We start from the raw sequence: 16607 nt of genomic DNA, 5'->3' as shown, positions 1-16607 counted from the left end.
ATCACACTCATCACGAGATGTTGGAAAGGCGCCTCAGCGACCACCGCCACTATTTGCAAATGATCTTTTTTTTTCTCAAGCAAAAAAAGATATATATTTAGCTATGAAACATGGCTTCTCTCGCCATCCCAAGGCTACACAAAGAGAACTAGAAGATAATCAGCCTGCAGGGTTCTTGCAGTTTCTTTGCCGTCTGCTGGGCTCTGGCGCCTCGTCCTGTCGTTGGCGCCGGAGGAGAGCTTGTCATCTGCTATGCAGCATGTCAAATGTAACAAGAGCACCTGCCAGTGTGTCTCCTCATGATGCCTCCTAAAGCTCTGGAAGCTTTTTTTCTTTTTTCTTTGCTCGGGCTTGCCAGTTGAGTCCTCGCTCCCAGCATTAACGCTCTCTACCTGAGGCTAAGCAAGCCCCCATAAGAATGTGCTTAGGTTTAGGGAACAAGTTGCAGTGTACATAATAGCCTCAAAGTGGGTGCGTGGGCTCCCGCTAGTGGTAAGCCACACACAGAAATACAAATAGAATTTCCACTTGCTTTTAGAGCACTGTTATTGTTTTCATGACAAAGGCCTTTCTTGGTGCAGATAAACACTAATTACTATATTAATTCATTTTCACATTGGTCATTATGGTGCTACGTGATGTTTTTTTTTGAGGTAGTACTTGAACCACTGCATTTGATTAGATTTTTAGTAATGGCAGTATTTCACCATCCAGCTTCAAGTTCTCGTAGTGATCATCATCTCACAAAAAAATTGCACAAAAATGTAAGTCGCAACAATCATCAAACAGACAGCCCATTTATATATACATAGGGTACTTTTGCAACATTTTTCCCCAAATATTAAAGTAAAAGTAGTGTGTGTTGCTACGTCAGTTGTCTGCATTGAGATGGATGCCAACTATTTTGAAATAGGAAAAACAAGACTGGTAATGAGGAGCAAAAGTGAATAGTAACACCTTGTCGAAAATAATCAGCATCATTATTGTTGTTGATGCCGAGCTTGTTAACCTGTCCTGAAGGTGGATGTTTTGGAATGCACAATTGTTGGATTGGATATGATTTTTGAAGTTCCCTCAATGCTGCCGCCGCCGCCGCCGCCGCCGCAGAGGCTCTGCAATGTTGACGTTCCAACCAAACTCGCATACCATAGCGTCACGCCGATTGAAATTTCACAGCGCTCCCGATGGGAAGCTGGGGAGTTGCCAGCTCCAGATGAATAATGAAACTTCGCCTGCTTTGCTCATTTTTTATTTAATGTGGAACCCTCCTTTGTTGTTCCCACAGAAGCACCCACAGGAGTCAAAAGAAAACAGTCGACTTGGCTTTTTGCACGTGTGAAATGGAGTGTGGAGGTTAAACGGCGATGAATAATCTTTGATTGTGGAGTTATGGATCAGGGCTGACTTTTGTCCTGATGCATGCAAAGCTTTTAAAATGAGACTCGCTTGGCTTCTAATTGAGCCCTTCAAATACAAAAGCGCATGCATGATATTTCAATTGAGCTTACTTCAACTGACTGAGTACACAGCAGATGTATCATGCAATAAATGCGCATTGGTATTAAATGATATCAACGGGAGTGTTGCCTTGCTGCAATTGCTGATCTGTATTAAGGGAAAAATTCCATGAGACTAGCTGCAGAAAACATGTTTTAATCGTCTCATCAAATGATCACTTTACACAAAAAAGGAACGATTAGCCAAGTGTCAGAAATGGTCCACCGATGCTCAGCCATTTTGAGAGCATCAGTCCAGGTCAATAGGTTTCTTGCCCAGACATGGGACAACAACCAGTCAGGAAAAGTTTCTGGGAGTCTTTGTGGTTATTGTCCTTCACATAGTCATGGCAGCAAGAGGAAGAGGAGGTGAAGATGCCGCACTTTCCTCGTTGTGCTGCAATCACTGGACTGCAGCTTCCAATGAAAACCATGTTTTGTCATCCTGTGCACACGCACACACACACACACACACACCCAAAGACACGCTGCCGTGTTGGACGTCATTTCTATTTGGCAGAGATGAGCACATCTTTGCCTTCTGGTAACAAGCTCCTCGCTGCATTAAAAATGGAGTCGCATCCCCCGCTACAAGATCCATATCCAACCACTCATGTATGAGATTATACTTGGCGCGATGAGAAAAATACAAAAGTGTTGTTTGTTGCCTCTCTGTTCTACACATTGAGCCCTCGTGCTTTTTCTTTTTCGGAACATCTGTTGCCGCTCTTAGCTCATCCACCTGTTTCTCCCCGCATTGCCTTCAGGGACCTCTGAATCAGCTCACCAGGCATAAAGGTTAATAACCTCAAGTGAAGTCCAGTGCTGAATGTGAGGGGGGAAAGGCGGCAAGATGGGGGGAGAACCTGCCAAAGGAGTGTATTGGATTTTGATTTAAGAAAAAGAATTTGCTCCACTGCGTACAACTAAGGGCAAGCTTCTGGGCTCTTTATTTTATTTTTTTTTGTAGTTCATGGGGTCATGGTGCGTGAGAGTTGTTTGTGTGTCCCCCATTATGTTGTTGTCTCTGAGGCATGGCGGGAAGAAATGGTGCGCGCTGCCAAACACAAAGAAAAATCGATTTGCCGGCCACATCATCAAAAGACAAACGACGCCGTTAACCTTGTGAGCCAGAAAATTAAATATTGTTCTTTTTCTCGCCGTATGTGTGGTGGAGAGGTAATATCTTTGTGGTACACAAGGGTGGCAAGTAGCCATCGACAAAGACTTTTTGACTCCACTTATGTATATAAAAAGTCTGCACACCCCTGTTGAAATGCCTGATTTTTGCGATTTAGAAAAATGTCCTTTTTTAATTACAATTACATTTTTTTCGATAACTGGGTTGTACACATGGTAGCATTATTGGTGTAATGATTCATCTTTTGATATGACATTTTCAAACATTGGTGTGCAGACCTTTTATATCCATACGACACGTCAGAAATTATTTCTCTGATGTGCTTCCCTATTTCAAAACAGATTTGTACTCTTGACATTGGCAACATAAACTCATTCCTTCTACTAGTACCAGAGAATACATCTATTTAAGGACAGAGCAGCGTGTGAGTACTTTTGCCATATCTGGCATTACAGCACAATGACGCAAAGGAGACATTAGACTGCTCGGACCGACTTTCAAACCCCTAGCGAGAGTTGTGCAGCTCGCACCCGTGGGACTGCAGCACTGCCGGGTCATGCTAATAAGCAATTACATCCACAATCAGCCATGCCAATTCACTTAGCGACGGGGTGAATGCATTCTCGGGAAGCTGGAGTCACATTAAATTAATACACCTAACGTGCCGTTTAAATACCAGAGTCGAGCACACTTGCATGAATAGTCTTCCAACACACGCACACGCACACATATGCCGGGTTTCTCTATACTGCTTAATTTTTCTTTCATAGCCACCCTCAGGGACAATCTTGATCTTTTCTCACTGGCTTCTACTGTAGCTGAGATTCCATTTTTCTTCAAAAGAAAGATCCAATCTGTTTCAAAGGAAAACAGTGCGAGAACATGCTTTGATTAGTATTTGGACTGCACTTTTTAAATTTTTCCATTTAACATAAAACATGGAATTCAACTAAAGCCAAATTCCGTTTGGATGAAATCTCATTAATATGCGTTCCCCTCAAAGGCACTCTGTTTTATTTTTTCTGCTCCACTTTTCTTTTTTTGGATTCTTTAACTGTTGCAGTATAGGCTTTGTGCCCCTGGCAGGGTCACCCATGGCAAACAGGTCCTAGGTGAGGGATCAGACGAAGCACGACTCAAAAGACCGAGTTTTGCCTTGCCCAGACGTAGGTCACCGTCCGCCCATCCGTCTGTCTTGTAAAAGTAAAAGGCTTAACAACATTTTCAATTTGAATTCTAGCCAGTGAATACAGTAGCCTTGTATAGTTCCATTTAAAAATAGAGTGAAACATACTCCTTCTAAATTTTACAAAAGCAAAATAAGATATATTTCTTAACATGGATACAGCCCATAACTAAAATGTGTGTCATAACTAGTAAATCTTTTCTATCAATTGATTTTATGATTTATCTTCTTGCAATTGCGTTCTTCCATTAAGCACAGTGGTGATTAATGACATGCTTTGGGTCGATGGGAACCCATTTAAAGATGTAATATTTTACATTTCACGGAGCGCTTTGACGCACTGGCTTCACAGACTTCTATTTAAACATTTATACATCTATATGCACGGATCATTAATGTGTCAGATGCAAAAATCTATTGCGGTGAACAGGCGGGCCAATCAATCCATCAAATTACATTTGGCTGAGCTACTGGTTAGCAGTAAAAGAAAAAAAAATTGCGCGAGTATATCAGATGTGAAGATGTGTTTCTATTCTACAGTGAATACATGCAAATGAGCATATCTTTGGGGAGATGGAACACCTACTAATATGTATTATTTTGTGGCCAGACATAATTGCAACGAGCAATCAGGAATTCTTTCCTGCCGCATGGAGGCGGCGCACCATCAATCACGCCGCTCGGACGCCCTATCAGGAGATTACTTGATAAGTTGCCTTGCCTAATCTAGTTAACATGGTAATTTTTCAGATTTTAACGATTCATTTCCTCAATAAATGTGTCTGAGGACACTCCTGCTAAATGGTGCAGCCAAAACATTTAAATATTTGTCAAAAGTAGCACCGTGCACTATTATACTTTATAAAAACGTACAGTAAGAACTGAACGGAATGAATTTAATATTTTGTACTTCACGATTTCATGCGTTAGGACATTATCTCGTTTGTGGTGTTAGCATTACGCATTACGGCAAAGTTAGGTGCTTTGTTTCTTAACACACCTTGTAATTACAGTTGACCAGGCCAGCCAGTGAAGAGGGAAGCTTATTGAAATGCATTTGAAAGAAAAAAAAATCCCAAACCCCACAAAATGATTCCAAAATCACTGCTATATTTTCACGATATGTTTTCTAGAAAAAAGCAAGACAGATAAAGCACACGTGCAGTATATCTGCTGCCTGTGAATTTCTCCATCTGCATTTGCAGATAAACATTTGAAGGAATCCAAATACGTGTCGCTTTTCAAATCAGGGTCCAGCCCACGCAACCCGAGGTGTTCTCGGCAACTTTGGACTTTTGGCAGAGTGTGAACCGGCAAATTGCATGAGATGCTATACTGAATCAGCGTGTCGTTTAATCTCGCCATGAGCAGGCAATGGTGTTTAGTCAGACGGCGCTGTATCTCACTCACGCAGGCCTCTTCGCCCAGGTCTGTGCTGCGGACCGTTAAAAGCGCTCACGATCGACTCGATAACCCACACACAGAATTGGGCTTTTGTAATCATTGATCATGCTTTTAGTTCACATTTGTATTTTCTGTGTATGACATATGTTGCTCCTGTGGTGTCAAATGCGAGTATTAAGCCTTAATGAGGATTTTAAAAACTCAGTCGAGCACAGACGCTTGATAAGTGGTGCTGTATGCCACCTCGTATGGATTTTTCGCACCGAGTGATAAAGCACAGTTATCAGTGGAGAAACATTTATTACAAATATCCTGCAGAAGACTGGACCTTTTATGTCTTAGGAAACCCAACAGCAAAAAAACATTTTTCCGAGGGGTCATTCAGCTACGTAAACGCATGTACATATGTTTCATTAAGGGCCGTAACACAGAACCATTTGGTTTTCAGGAAGATTGGTAAAAGTTCCACAAAGACAACACTCCAAACGTTTTTCTCAAGCTAGTGCTTGTCCCCGAGATCTTCTGGTGTCCCCCAGGCAAGACATGCCTCACAATTCAAAACATTTTATGGCATAAAACCAATAATCTCCTGGTAGAGGTAATGATCATTCTTTTATTTTTTTTCATACGTCTTCCTCTTTAGTTTTCCCTCTGCTGCAGTAAAAATACAACCTTTTATAGTGTTGACAAAAACAAAAAGCCGAATAAGTCAAGCATACCGAGTCAGTTGTCATTTAAAATGTATAAATATGTGACAAGTTGCTTTGCTATGCATGTTTATGGCAAAAGTTCCAAGCATTCACTTTCAATTAAATGGATACTTGGGTTTGCCATCTTCCATATGCACACAAAACGAAATCTATAATAAACAATGTTAACGGTCAACACGCTACGTGGGGGCCCGTTTGTTGGCGCAGTCAATTATCCACTACTCTGTGTACTCTTCCTGATCACACAAAGCCATTCTTGTTGACTGTATTCATGTCACACTCAAGTGCAAACAGTCTTATTTACTAAGGCATCCATTGCGCTTGCAAGACAATATGCACGGATTGCGTCAGCATCCAGACATCTTTTATGAAAAATCGAGTGGAGATGATGGAATTTTATTTAAAGGAGAAAGACAAACGTCATTGTTGTTGTGAATCAACTTGGCATTTGATTGCCTGCTGTTCATCTGCGATTGAAATTTTGAATTAGAGCAGTCGCTCATCAAAAGTAGCGCATTCAGTGGGAGCGCTCATAGTGCAGTGGGCCCGTTTTACATTTTGCATGCGCTTATCAGATCAGATTGGTTCAACCTGCTGTTTGTTGATGTCAAACGGATTGAAGGTCAGAGTGTAGAGCTTGTTTTTCAATGGAAGTACTCCCCGCCCTTAGTATGTTTCCAAGAGAGAAAGAAAACCTGTTAATCCTTAATATCACAAATGCGTATAATCCCCTCTTTTCTTCTCTTTTTTTTTGGTTTTGAACTGACCTTTTGCATCACCAGTGGCATCAAATCCAATTCCGAGGCCCGCCTCATCGGGCTGATCTGGGCAAGCTGTGAAAAGCCACAGTCGTCATCCAGCGCCGGGTCCTGACATTTAAATAAAAGATGATGCAATCCAAAAGAAACGCCGCTCTCGCTACAAAAATCTGATAACACAGAATAGCTTTTACCCCATTTCATAAGGAGGTCCTCACTTGACGGGAGAATTATTTTTATCTCCTGTGCTAGGCTGTCAGGCCGTTAAATATTCATGGCAATTCTTGCGCCATATTTACAATACAACGCTCGCTCGCTCGCTCACTCTTTCAAGGGCAGGCTGCTACTTTTTGCACACCGTTGATTAACTAACTTTACGTTCCGTTGAACCGAGAGTAAGTAAGTCACCAGGCAAGGTGGCGGCTTTTGGGCTCACATTCGGACATATTGAACGCTGTCGCATCACTTCATCGTCAAGAAACAGGACGCCATGAATATTTCATCCCCGCTTCCCGCTGCACCTTTGCCGCCTGCATACAGATGGTCACCGCATTAAAACGCTGTTTGGCGCCATGACGCTTCTCGTTTAGGGGGCTCATAAAACGCTTCGTCGGAGAAGCGAGCGCCTCTTTCATTTTCACCTTACCTAGTTGAAAGCACACTTGTAGCGCCAATATTTTTGTTCATTCCAAAATTGGCAAGCATAGCACGAAAACAACATATAGCTCATATTATGTCAGTATTATATCATGCAACATACCAAAACTTGTATCAATCCAAAAAAATGTTTACCACGATCAAAGGGATGCCGGACCATATCTCATCAAACCTTAGGAAAAAGGTCAGGGTGCACCCTGTACTGGTCACCAGAAAACTGTCGCTAGAGGAAACATTCTCAAGCACGGCAAGTATTCAAACAAATAACCTGAGGCAGATGTGCTTGATGCAGTTTAAGGAGTCACTTAATTGGGTTCTAGGAGAGCTACAAAGATGACATTTTGAATTTTGGTTGCCGGGCAAATTCAGGTAAAAATAACTTAAGAGCAAATGTTGATGCATTTGCATCATTTCATGCTCGAACCTGTTTATGTCATAAAGTTTACATGAAAAGATTTTAGTTTGAGTCAAAGTCTGAAGAGGTATCCAAAATGTTGGTTATGCACAAAAAATTTGGGACACTAAAGAATGAAGGCATATGATCGTACAGATGCATTGGAGGTTTTCTTCTAACATTGGTTTCTTTCAAAGACCAATGCCTTTCATTTTTTCTCAATTTTCTCCATTTTTTCTTCATCTCCATAGTGCCTAAAATCCTAATAGAGGACAGGGCGATGTCACAGAGGACTGATCAGAAATGGGGAAAAAAATGCTTAATACGACCCCATTTAAAATAACAATTCATTAATCTATGACTGATGTGGCCCAAGCATTTTTGCATCTTCACCAATATAATCCTATCAGGTGACAGCAGCTCCTCTGAGTCCATCCAGCATCTTGCAGACAGGTTTCTGCTAATAAAACACACACACCCTAAAGGACCTGTTAACACGTTCCGATTTTTTTTCAAGAGGTGGAATTTGTCGCCAATGTAATTTCCCCCCCGTTACTCCAAATCTTCTTGATGTGCTGCCGTCCCATGAATTTTGCATGGATTCCTTGCAAGCCCATCAGCGCTCCTTAATAAAATCACTGCGTAATGGCGAGGTAAATTACACCCTTAATTGCGGTGGCATCAATTAATTATTCATCTGCAGGTTCCCTGACAAAACCTCCGACGTGGCATTAGCATTCGCCGAGGAAAATGTGAGGGATCGCTTGTACATCTAGCGCAAATTGAATTATATCACGGGCTCCTTGTTGTTGCGGAAGCTTTGTTTACTGAACTCGGGACTGAAATTGCCGCTTTATTGAGAAATGATTGTGATGGATACATTGTGTATGCTAACACACTTAAGCTGAGAGGTAAAATTAGATTTAGTGGAGAAGAAAGCAACATCCTTGCGTGGTGTACTGTAATCCTGCAAGGGGCTGAGTGCGCTTGGATGTGTATATGAAACAACCAATTAGGTCGACTGCATACCAAGAAAACAGCTGTACTCTTTTACTGTCTGATGAAACGGAAACATATTCTTACCGCACATGCAGTAAATTATACAAGTTCATTCCTCACAGTCAAACAAACAAACAAATGAGGTTATTTAGCAGGACATTAAGCCTGTTTCCATCGGAAATGTTATTTATTTACTGACCGTGGTGGAAAGGGGTCAATTAGGAACCCTATCATCACCCACGTGCTGCACACCGTCTTTAGCTTTAACCCAGCTTGGCTATCATACACAGAATATAAAACCGCAAGTCACATAATTTGACTATATTGTGTCGTGTCCAAAACCTAAAATTAACCTAACCATTTGCATATCAATGACGCATGAGAAAGTGTTCCATTCATATGTTTTTAATGAATGTGTTTAAATGCAAATATGCTGTACGTAAAAGTGGAATACAACTGACCTTAAATACAAAACGTGCTGTGCCAAAAAGCCATTGTAATGTGCAGTTAAACATTATTGAGTTTTTTTCTTCACCACTAGAGGAAGTCTGCGTAGCACTTTGAAAACGTGTGTGATTTGGTAATGAAGCGCTGCGTCCATGAGTGATACTTTTGCAGTCTTTACGGGTATTCATTATTTTTTTCCAGGCTGCTGCTTCTGCAACCTGTAGCCACATGCCTTGCTGCAACACCCTAGTCGTCATGGTAATGGAAGATGTACTTGGCATTGGCTGTGCAACAGTGCCTCATTTGCATGAAACAGGTTGATATGTATGATTGAATGTTTTTCGATTGTGGGGAGGGGGAGCATAATGTCTCCTTTGAACATTACGAGAGGAATAGAAAATGGTTTTACGATTAAAAGTATTTCTCCCCCAAATCTGCCAGATGTGGTAGGGCGCACATAAGACTGTCTTCATTGAGTGGTAACACACCTAAATGCACAAGAAATAGACAAGCTTAAACAAGAGTGTCATCCTCTCTTGCTCCAACCACAACAAATTGGTTTTCAAAGGAGACCAAGGTGGCACTTTGACTGCATAATCCATTATCGTACTCAAGCATGAAGAGCATTTTTTATTTTTTTTTTTTACACGTCCCTGCGGGGGACACAAGCGGCATCGTAAACGCGTGACTGCTGATGGCTTTCATTTGCAGGATGGACGCTCAGGCGTTATGGGATGGAGCCTTATTGAAAAGCGTGCCCCTACCTGTGCTGCACTCTTGACGTGGAAAGAACAGCTAGTTTGCATTGAGCAATTCCCACTCAATTTTCTTGACTTCCTCAAGCGGAAAATGAGCAGAGCGCAGATAAGATGCTAAAGTACACCGTTGAGGCTTTATGGCTGCAAACGGTGAACGGTCCTGTAAAGCAGAGAGGCAGGACACGCTCCAATCACATTGCATAAATATTCTCGCATGATATCCACGCTAATGTGCCGGCCACCGGCAATCATTTACGGTACTTATCCTCCTTTATTTTTATTTTGGGCTTGTCATAAACCTCCACCCGGACTGCAGAGTGAGTTCAAATCAACAAAACAAGGTCAGAGAAAAAGAGCAGTGACAAATAGTGATGAATCCCCTCCACTTGCGGTGAATGTCATGTGATTCAAAGTCTGTCGGTTTCCCAAAACAAAACAAAGGTTGGAAGACTGAAGAGAAGTCATTGCTATCATATTGGCATAAAGATCATTTGTGAATTGCGTCCACATTGCAAAGTTTGAGCTGGTACGTTGAATACATACATGGCCCATTTTTTCCATTGAGTCAGACTAGAAACTTTTATAATTCACACTTTGTAATGAATTACTCTGGAGTATGTGACCGTTGCTCTGTGACCACAGCTCTGCTTTTGCTTTTTATACCAATCCTCTGTGTCAACTTGTGTGAGTGATGAATAATGAGACCAATCAGATCAGATTTGAAAGGGAGAGTCAACACTATAGTGGTGAGTCATGGATCTTGGTGTATGACCCACGAGACCAAATGCCAGAGCCTGACTCAGACGACATCAAGACAGACTAAACGAGCCAGTCAGACATCGTAGAGATGGAAAGCGTGACAACGGGATGCGTCAATTATTTGCACACTCACAGAGCCTTGTGGGGAGACTGTCGAGCAAATCTTGCAATATTATCCACTTTCATGCAAAATTAGCTGCTATTCAAATGTTCATTTGTTCCATGGAAGAATCCATAAAATAATCAATTCTGAAAAGATTTGACAGCCCTAAAGAAAAGATTGCTACAATTGCTACAAATAGCAGAAAGGCATCTTTGCTGTTGTTAGTGATTGCAAATGCTGTTGTTTCCAGTTGGCCTAAAACCGGACAACATCTCAAATGATAAGACCCGGTGCTCAGCAGTGGCAAAGAGCCTTTGCGGTGCTTCTGATTGATCCACACGTCAAGCCCGCCTGATCGATATGACGGACAAGCGGGAGGATGGGATTTGACCATGCTAAGCATCATCTGTCATCTGTTTTAAATGCTGAAAAATATGACATGATAGCAATTTTAGTCTTGCACTATATAGATAGTTTATGGTGTGAAGACACGCAAGCTAATGACACCGTGGCGCAGAATATACTCTGTCCACAAGATGTCCTCATTCATTTGGAGGACTTGTACTGTTTGCTAAAGACTCTGCTATAACTTTAGCTTTTTTTTTCCAACAGTATGCCACTGCCCATCTTATTTAGACTTCCCAGTCTGTATTAGCTGCCGACAGCACCTACTGAAACCTTTGCAGGTGGAGACTATGAGGAAAATGATGATGATAAAGAATAGAAAGATTTTGCAATGCCTGTGTGCTGGGTCCAGGCCTGGGCTCTGAGCCAAAGTGGCCCGGCCCAGTCAGTACCACAGCGCAACAGCGCTCTTGTCTTTCGAATTGTATCACTCCACACAGTGGCCATCTGGCTTCTCTCAGAGGTCCATGGTGACATTCAAAATAAATGATTCAAAATAAAACAGGTCAGGCACTCATTGGGGATTTGGAGAAATAAAAAAAAAAAAGGTAAGAGCCCAGTATTATTGTAGTTTTAAGATGGCAACAGATGCGCATTCACAAAAGAATTTACAAGATGAAGTGTTTTTCATTTAGCATTGTACTCTTTAGTTGAGGTCAATAAATGCATGACAAGTTTGGATTAGATGAACAAGCATAGAATGAATGTTTTTCTGGACAAAGAAATGTCTGAGATAACCAACATAGCACACCACAAAATATCTCCAATGACAATTACGAGTCTCCAGTCCCAAAGCAGATAGCCCTGAATGTTACATGTGCTCCGAACTTAAGCCACATTTTCACTGAGTTCAATTGGATCCATTTTGGGCTGCTAATTATGATGTGGTGACCCAATTAGATTTTGCAAAAACAACAGAAAAAACACTATGGTGCATTTCTCCAAGTCCAAAAAGCGTTCAAATGTACTGAATATTACTAATTGGTGGCTGTACGCTTCCTATAGTCATAATGTCGAGTTGTTGTGTCCATTTGGTGCTGACGACTTCCCTCTAAGGAGGCACGCTCAGGCTGGGGAAAACTGAATTGACCCTCATCGGATAAAGCGCTCCGAATTGGCTCCCTGATATACAGCAGCCTCTTGTTACTTGTTAGCGTACTCCCGTAGCTCACCCCGTGCCGATTTTCCCTATTCCCCTCAAGGTCAGTTGTCCATGCTGCTGTGCCAAGTAGCGGATCTACTCATAATCCCATCATAATACCTCTCGAGCTCCCTCGTCGACTTCACCTAAATATGAGCGTCAACAATTTTTTGGCGGCAACTGTAAAATAGTCAAATCATGCGTTTAATGATGACGGTTCAATGAGTTCAACATTGATTCCGATTTAATCGTGACGATTGATTAATTGTCGATTAATCGGCACTCGTGGCAAAGATGATGGCTGTAAGCCACAACATGGTACCGGACGCCTTCAAGAGCTCTGAGGAGCCACTGACCTGAGCCCAGGTGTTTCAGCTCACCACTTCCACAAGGAAAAGAGCATTTAATGTTGTCTCTGTAGCTACTAGGGGTCCTTCATCAGCATGCTACAGTCAGTATGTGGCATTTGTTCATTTTCTACAATGAAGTGTCATGTGGATGAAATGTGCTGCCTGTAAAGAGAATGCCATTGAATGTGCCACAAAGGAGCAGGAAGTACACACCAGAAATGTCTCACTCTTCTACGCATGTGGCTTCACAGATGCACGCAAGAACACCAAGCCCCATAAATGTGTTTGTTATAATTCATTTTGATACTTTATTTGCCTTTCAGCAAGTGTTAAAAATGGAGGCCCTTTTAACGACTCACAAAGGTACAGTCAAAGTTTGCCATTGTGAAAAATGACCAGGTTACCGTTTACAATTTACTTTAGTAGCTTTTCAAGCTTTTAATACCGCATTTTATTTCTTATGCTAAGTACCACAAATGGCCTTTGTTAAGACTAAGTGCTATGTAAATAAAATGCCTTTCATCCGTCCATTAAAGAAGTATAATCATACGCTTTTAAAAGTGGGACATATTCAGTCGGCAAATACTGTCAAGCCAATGTTTCGGCACAGGAAAACAACTTAAGCATGATTACAGTACAGCTATTTGACGTTATGACAGGGAGCATTGTATAGCCGGATATCTGTCAGTACAAAGGGCTGCTTAAAATGCTCCAAAGCAGATGGAGAGTGCAATGTATGTATGAGTATGAGTGTGTGTGCGTGCCTTGTAAATAAGACAAAAGATAAAAAAAAAAAAAATCTTATTGGACTGACGTATTTATCAAGAAGCTTTCCAAGAGCTGTCACTTCCGACGCTCGCCTTTGTAGCGCCCACTGGTGTGTGTATCGCTGTGCTCCTTTTGTATGCCGTTCACAATCCCGGCGATAACATTGAAATGTGCTCGGCTCGTTCACAAAGCAGGCCCCAAATTGCTTTGTAACTTCATCAACACCTTGCAGCATGTCACCCTAGCAAAGACCAGCAAGATGTTGTTGTTGTTGTTGTTGTTGTTGTTGTTTTAGATAGATATTACATTGTGTAATTGCATGTCAAAATATGAAGCAGTCAATACTAGAAAACATGTCAAAAAGAAATACTGTCCATATTTTAGGCTTTAACCAGATAAAAAGGAAGCAGAATACAATTGCAACAGAAAGCCGGTAAAACAACATTGTATACAGGATGACTAAAAAGAAATGGATATACCCTTAAAACTGCAAAGTTATAAATTGGACCAATATTGAGTCAAATTGTGTTTTGCTTCAGCAGTTTGAAGAGTGCAACCTTCATTCTAACTTTTGACACATACACGTCTATTTTGAGAGCTAGAAACAATGTGGCTTCAATTCTCTGTTTTGAATTAGTTTTCGCTAATTACCAAAATTCAATGATAACCATATGTAAGCCTCTCATGAGGCTAATGTTCTCTAAATTGCTTTCTCGTTGAGTGATGCTGTGAAGCTCTGTATCAGTGTGGCTGCAAAAAGCCTTTCCAAAACACAGAAAATAACACCACTATTATCCGTGCGTGTGTGTGTGTGTGTGTGTGTGTCTTATTGTGTTATTGGTTAAGTGTGCTCTGTAAGGTGAATGCTCTTGTGTCACTGAAGTATCCTTAACAGAATGGATTCTTCCTTACTTTAAGCTAATTGAGTTTGGAAACATTGGGCCCGTGACCCTTCTGAGGACCCGGCTGCTTCTCGCTCCATCAAGATGCGATTTACTCCACTTTCATTTGTAGCGCACGCACCTTGGCGCCGGTAAAAGGTAATTGGCACCGACTTTTTGCCCCACGAGCGGGTCTTTCCGTTGGCCGACGCGCAATCACACTCAGTCACGTCAAAGTTGCGGAGGCGGTGCAGCATTTATTGCTTTCCCGCTCACGCGGCGGGGTGTTGTTTTGCTAACCAACTCCGGTTAAGATCATGCATTATGGGTGCAAAATGAAAAGCTGCATGCGGCACACTTTAGGAGCACAGGCGCTGTAATGAACACAAGCACGTTGAAGGCGAACGTGCGCCACGACGCCTTACAGCTGATTATAGGCTATAGGAGCCGTCTTTAGCTGAGATAATCAACTTTAATCCCACTGAAAATGCTATATGGACTTTTTTTTCCCCCCCAAAAGTGAGCTGCAAATACACCAAACCTCACGTAGTAAATGGATGCTAATGAAGGCTCACGCATGGCTTACACAAGAACTACTGCCGAGTGAGAACGTGGAAAAGATGGTCTGTGGACATTGACGATAATTAGATCACTAGTCTTTTTTATGTAGGTTGCGATTCATATGGGTTTAAATTAGGCAAGGCTGATCCAGTACGGAATATTTACGGGCTGAGTTGAGGCCTATCTTTTTTTTTTTTTTTTTAAAGTACCGCAATGAGTACATCTTGAGTACGTCTTGTGTCAACGTAGTCTGACTCCGCTAATTGCGGCCGTTTGTTATTTTGAAACACAATATACGTAATTGATTCGTTGTGAACAAACAAGCCCCCGTACCCGACACAGCACACATACACTAAAGATATAAAAATCCAAGTTGTATTTTGAAAATCATGTGCCTATGCTGCTGTCCAATTTTTCTTCAAGGTTATGTGATACAGTAGGAAAAATGTAAGTCCGCAAGTGAGAACAAATATGTTGCACATCGTTTTGTGAAAGGCCAAAAGGACGAAATGATGAGACAGAAAAAGAGCCTACAACTTTCAAGAAAAAGATAGCTGCATTTAAAAAAAGAATAGCAGTGAAATTTTATATGAGTTTCTCACTCAAAGTAGTAATTTTCTCACAGTAAAGCCACTGCGCGAAATGCAGTTTCTGGCGACAAACTGACAAATGAGGCAATGAAGCTTTCAAAAGTGCCCAACAAAACACTGAATATATTGCTCTATTTTTGTCAAGTGGATTTTCTGCTAAGCCACTGACCAAAACAAAATATGGAGGAGACATAAGTCACACCATTTGGCTTGTCATTGACTCCAAAATGATGGATGGATGGATGGATGGATGGATGGATGGATGGATGGATGGATGGATGGACGGACGGACGGACGGACGGACGGACGGACGGATGGATGGATTGACATTTATTTATACATGTATTTATACATTTACTTTTATTTCATTTGTTTCCATACCGGTGAGTCAAAAGGTTTCTTTATGTCACGTGTAGGCAGAAAGTGTGGGGACCACTGCACGACAAGACCATGTATGGAATCCATCAATCTATCCATTTCAGTTTGTCTAACCGTGTACAGGCTCTCAGATAAGCTGAAGCCAATTCAGAACGGCTATGTTGTGGACGAGTTGCCAGGCAAGCATAGACCAGTTAATGCAAACAGTAAAACACACTACATCCTATAAGACAAGCTATGACATGTCTGAAATTCAAAGTCACAAGGGGGAAATGCATCCTGAGACGCAGAGAAGGAAGCATTGCTCCTTACTTTACAGAGTCTTAGCATGGCTAAAAGCAATTAGGCCCATGACGTGAGCAGGTCCGGGATTTGTTACTGCGACTGGACCGAGCAGCCCCATGTAAGAACATGTCGTTCTTTCCTCCGAGGGATTGAACCCGGAGACAGAGATGGAGGCTCAGCATGATTGATCTAATCCTAGTCCCTTTCTGATCCAAAGATCAAACTTGAGTGTGGCATGAATATGTATACGGCAATTTCTTCTATGCAGAATAAGAGAAGAGCCGCACGGGAGAAATGCAAACATGGGAATAGTGCAGGGTGAAGAAGCACACGGCAGATTGTTTAGAAGAAGAAAAGAAAAAACAAGATCAAGAAATAGACAGAAAATTGTCATATGCAACAACTCTTATTTTATCTTTAAGATAAAGTGACGCTT

General features: G+C 41.7%; 1 protein-coding gene across 2 annotated transcripts in view; it reads left to right on the top strand.

Moving 5' to 3' along the window:
- The window catches only part of slc16a1a (solute carrier family 16 member 1a), a 30410-nt gene that overhangs the window by 6221 nt on the left and 7582 nt on the right, over positions 1–16607 (top strand). The gene's annotated exons all lie outside the window — the stretch shown is intronic.

This window comes from Syngnathus floridae, chromosome 11 (genome assembly GCF_059516105.1).
Source record: "Syngnathus floridae isolate MCC-2025c chromosome 11, RoL_Sflo_1.0, whole genome shotgun sequence".
Taxonomy (NCBI): domain Eukaryota; kingdom Metazoa; phylum Chordata; class Actinopteri; order Syngnathiformes; family Syngnathidae; genus Syngnathus; species Syngnathus floridae.
Note: the sequence above shows the minus strand (reverse complement) of the source record. Positions and strands in the feature narration are given on the sequence as shown.